The sequence below is a fragment of the Montipora foliosa genome, chromosome 7, assembly GCF_036669935.1.
Source record: "Montipora foliosa isolate CH-2021 chromosome 7, ASM3666993v2, whole genome shotgun sequence".
Taxonomy (NCBI): domain Eukaryota; kingdom Metazoa; phylum Cnidaria; class Anthozoa; order Scleractinia; family Acroporidae; genus Montipora; species Montipora foliosa.
Genome location: NC_090875.1, coordinates 22,476,446 through 22,481,445, shown reverse-complemented (window position 1 = coordinate 22,481,445; position 5,000 = coordinate 22,476,446). Strand labels below are relative to the sequence as shown.

Below are 5,000 nucleotides of genomic sequence, written 5' to 3'. Positions count from 1 at the left end.
TGGGAGATCCACCTACAGGGACTAGTCCCTGGGGGATGTCCCATCTTGAGCGCAGACCTAAAAACATTAAATAGAAACTGAAAGGTCAAATATACAGTTTCGTCTATCATAGTTTTCTCGGAAATATTTTACAAAGTGCTTAAAAGAAACAGACCTACTTTCGCGAAACCACGGTCCACTTTTGCAGTAATCGATCCAATGTTGTTTCGGCTAAAAGCCGAGACAGGTTACGTATATATGATCACCTGACAGGGGCCAAGTTAGGTTATTTAAATCTCTTGAGTAGCCGCCCACTCTCTCCCTAAGTACCAGGAAGGGAGTGGAGGGGGGGGGGGGGGACACTGATAAGTTGTATTAACGGCTGTTTACTGGACTCTAAATGCCTCCATATTTACACTGTTACAAATGCAGTTCTGCCAACTAGACTAAACCCCCTGATAACGGAAAATCTGGAGATCCATGAAGAAAGTACTGGCATTCTCGTTTATTTTTCGTTTTCTTTACCCAACAATGTAGTATTTAATTTGACTGATGCCTTCCGCCAAAAACCTTGAGATTGGGATTCTTGCTCTGAGACCGTAAGAAAAGTTAAACTGTAAGACTCACGGCGAAATCGCGAGAGTTGGCAGAACTGCAAATTCTAGGAAAAAACAACAGGATGTCTGTGTATAGGGAGCGGGATTTTACCGGGAATTTTCTTTTTCGGTTTTCAAGTTCAAAGATCATGTCATAAGTAGGAGGTGTGGCCTGAGTTTGATTCATATAACAGCAGAATCCATCCATCAGTGGTCACCATTTCGGCGTATCGCTTCACGTGACGCGGAACTGAAGTTTACGGCGACAGGTAACATTTCCTAAGACTTCCTTTCTCCGGTAGGTCATGTATTTTTGCTTGATTGTTGTGTACTGTTTTGGAGTTTATGTTGTTTGTGAATGTCGGGACACCGCTTATCCGGTTTAACAGCGCTCGTCACGGTTAATGGAAACCCCAAAAGAGTGATGAAACTTCTGAGATCAAACGCGAGAAAGCGCTGAGCAGGGAATGATTAAAAGTATTAACATCGGGTGGTCGAAGTAAATCATACAGATGAAGGGATCTCTCTGTTTATGGAATTGACTGCAAGTATTTATCACTCACGCCTGGGTTTTACCTTGACTTCGGGCGCAGCCGGAAAGTGTAAACACATCTTTAGTGCAAACTTGAAGCTTGGGGCTAAATTTCGCCAACAGTTTTGAACCCAATGAATTCGATTCATCCGGCTCGCAAGGATGAGCCATCTTGCATTGGTCGGTGCAGAAACTCGCGCAACCTAGCTTCCAAGTTAGTCACATATAGCCTAAAAGATTATTCTCTTTTTGTCGGAAAATACGCGGAACTACTCGTCTACATTCTCATTCAAAGCACGCACGAAGGCAATACACTGTACAATACAATACCCAGAAATATTTCAGTTCCTACTTCCGGGCTCCTTTTAGAGAGTTACACTGCTGAGAGACCTCACGATATAGATCGTAAGGAGCCACTTCGCGTATTTTTAGTATTTTGCAAAACCAAAACTGAAAGCGATCTCATTTTCAAGTTGGGGGTTCCCCTGGAACACACTCTGGTTTAATCTCATGATCATCCAGCCTCTTGGGATTGGACAGATGGATCGGGTCGCGTTTTATGATATTTTGGGGAGCAATCATTTATTCTTTTCGTTTGGTTGCCTTTCCTCAGGTTTGTTTTGCCTCTACGACAGATATTAGTATACTTCAAAGAATTTTTTTGGCACTGTATTGCTGTTATTTCATGGACTAGTTGTTCGTTGATGCTCTTTGAGGTTAAAATTGCACTGAAGTCTGTGAAACTGATTAGATCGCGAGCTAACGAATTCAAATTCGTTTCTGAATTTTCTAGATCTCTTTTATTGACGTGGGATGGTGTGATAAAATATTTAGTACAACCCTGAAATCGAATACAACATTTTGCAATAAATTTTACAGGCTAGTCTGTGTCTGTGTTGCATTTCCTTCTCATGGCTCTCTCGTTTTGTAATGATTCATGAGCCTTATTCACATTAGCGACGCAAGCTTAATCGGAAATTATAGTAATCGTAAACAAAACAGTGTTACGATGAAATGTGAAAAAATCCGATCTGTAATCAGATTGCATGTTGTTTACTTTGCCATTTCGGACATTTTAATGAGACTGGAGATGATCAAAGACAAGCAAATATTAAAACATACTGTTGTTCTTTGCGTTACGATTTGGTTATTTGAGATGTCGATGCAGATACGCGTGTTCCTAATTAAACGCAAAAAAGTTGTCCGGCTGGATTTTTAAAGAAAAAATTTCCGGGAATACAAGAATTTTTTGAGAGAAAGGGAAACATACGATAGATAGCTTTTATGGATATGTTGTCGGTTGTTAGCTTTATCTGTGCGGAATATTTTACTTACGACTTCGCTTACAATTACCAACTTATTGAATCGGTTGACACCAGATCGTAAGCATCGAAATCGCAATGCGGGAACTTGTCGGTAACGGGGCTGCTGAAAACAAAGAGCGGTTTTCAAATGATTGACTTTGGTTTTGCTTCGGTTTCTCATTAGCTCTAGAGCGGTTTTCTCATGACTGTTTAAAAACCAAAACCAAAGCAATTACAGAGCCAATCACAAGCGCAAGCGATTATAACCAATCGCGCAATTACTTTGTAATTACTGGCCAATCATAACAAATGTTTCATCTTGACGTCAAGTTATGTTGCCTCATGTCACATTTGACAATTCTCAATCGCGAGTCTGTCTGTCAGTGGGAAAACTGAGAGTTTCCTTTGTTTTTAGAGCTGTATTTCTTTGAAAACAATAACGAAATAAAAGGATTCAAAGGAAAAAAAGTTCTGGCCTCTTTATTTGTTGAAAGAGCAAAATTTTTAAAATATGAGTACACACTAAAGAATTGCCTCGGAATCACAATTTGTTTTCGCGGTAATACGAGGACTCCGAAAATTTAAAAAAGTATTCTTTGGCTTTTACTTCGTGTAGAAGACACACATGACGCTTCTACGCGAAGTAAAAGCCTATTTTTTTAATTAGCGGCTTTCGTCAGAGACTTCCATGCAACCAGTTTCTTTTGTATTGCAAATTCCCTTTGTTTTGAGATGTGCATTTTTGCCGGCCATTCCACGAGCAATACAATACAAAAGAAAGTGGTTGCGTGGAAGTCTCTGACGTAAACCGGTAATTCACTACTTGCACAATCCCATAATACACCTCTTTTACCCCTCAAAAAGTTTGCATAATCATTGTTTTCAAGTTCTCCTGGGACATGAAGATGTCCTTAGGGAAATCAAAAACAATGCCTATGCACATTTCTGGGGGGTTAAAAAGGTGCATTATGGGATTTGTGCAAGTGGTGAATAGCCCTTATTCACGATAGCCGCCATGTTGGTTTTCAAATTGTCATGCAAATTAGCCATTTGTTATGCTGGGGGGCAAACATTGGAAAAAAATGCAAATTGCGGAAAATCGGCTCGTCGAAATATTGAAATAACATTGTTAAAACTGCATTTTAGAATTTAGAATTAAGTACCTTTATTAAAAGGGTGTATAATAATTTTATATCTTTTGATTGCCTTTGACATTTTGACTTTCTACTTCGTTATCTGCTCATTTTCACTTAAAAACATCGAAGTAACTTGTATAATCATTCTATTTTACTACTTAGGTGATAAAAATTCAATGAACGTGAAACAAATCATCTGTGTGGCTAAGATGTTCGTTATAACCTCTCGAACTTGTGTTGTTTGCCCCCTCAGAAGTGTGTACTGAGCTAATTTGCATGACAATAGCAAATCTAACATGGCGGCCACCGTGAATAAGGTCTATTAAAAAATATTTTTCAACTCCTCGGAGCCCTCTTATTGCCGCCAAAACAAATTGTGATTCCGAGGCAATTCTTTAGTGTGTACTCACATTTTAAAAATTGTGTTCCTTGAACATTACAAATAAGATGCCCACGACATCTTTCCTTTTGAATCTGTTTATTTCGTTACTGTTTTCAAAGAAATACAGGTCTAAAAACAAAGGAAACTCTCAAAGTTTTCCTACCGTCAGACAGACTCGGGATTGAAATTCTCAATTCTACTAACGTGAATGGCGTGACGACTGAAGAACGTGACATGAGGATACATGAAATTTTTTGATTGGCTAGTTATTCGCTTGACGTCAAAACAAGATAGAACATTTGCTATAATTGGCCAGTAATTACAAAGTAATTGCGAGATTGATTTTACTTTTACTTTCCATTGGCCAGTTATTACTTCATGAATTCAATCCATTCGTGATTGGCTGAAAATGGTAATCGCTTGCGCTTGTGATTGGCTCTGTAATTGCTTTGGTTTTTCGACAGCCATTTGAAAACCGCTCTAACGCTCCGTACAATTACGATTACTATTACTACGCTCGTGTGAACCAGGCTTTAGAGCGGTTTTCAATTGAGTTTGTTTGTTTGTTTATTTGTTTATGAGCATTACAATATGATCATAGTCCTAGGCGACCCGCAATTAGCGAAGCTATTCTGAGCGGGCCACCTTTCTTAAAGAAGTCCTGTCTCTGTGTCCTATCTCCTGTCTCTGAGTGTCGAAAGTAATTAGCGAATTGCTTTGGTTTTGTATTACCTCACTCAGTGATTGGTTTAAAGTTCTCGAGCCACTTTATCGACCAATCAGAACTGAAACCAAAACTAATCGTGGCTTGCGTGTGCACAATTTGCCGCGCTTTGTGTCGGCTACGTGTGGTTACTTCGAGTTCTGATTGGTTTACTGGATTGTCTCCGTCCTTTTTGATTCGCCAAAGTAATTACTTTGGTTTTGGTTCTACGACAATCGATTGAAACTCGCTCTAAACTATTAGTTGCGTTGGTTAGTCCAATTTTATATCAAGTTGGACTGAGTAATGGTATCGTGTCATTTTCACATGTGGGCTTAATTTAGCAGTCATTGCTTTCCATCATTTGA

At 39.2% G+C, this 5,000-nt stretch overlaps 2 protein-coding genes across 2 annotated transcripts in view; both read left to right on the top strand.

The window, feature by feature from the left end:
- Positions 1 to 5,000, top strand: part of LOC138011364 (solute carrier family 41 member 1-like) — a 330,107-nt gene that overhangs the window by 21,653 nt on the left and 303,454 nt on the right. The window lies entirely within an intron of this gene.
- The window catches only part of LOC138011363 (pneumococcal serine-rich repeat protein-like), a 20,710-nt gene continuing 16,437 nt past the window's right edge, over positions 728 to 5,000 (top strand). Inside the window, exon 1 of the mRNA XM_068858330.1 lies at positions 728 to 873. The gene's annotated coding sequence lies outside the window, so the exon portion shown is untranslated. The remainder of the gene's footprint in view (positions 874 to 5,000) is intronic.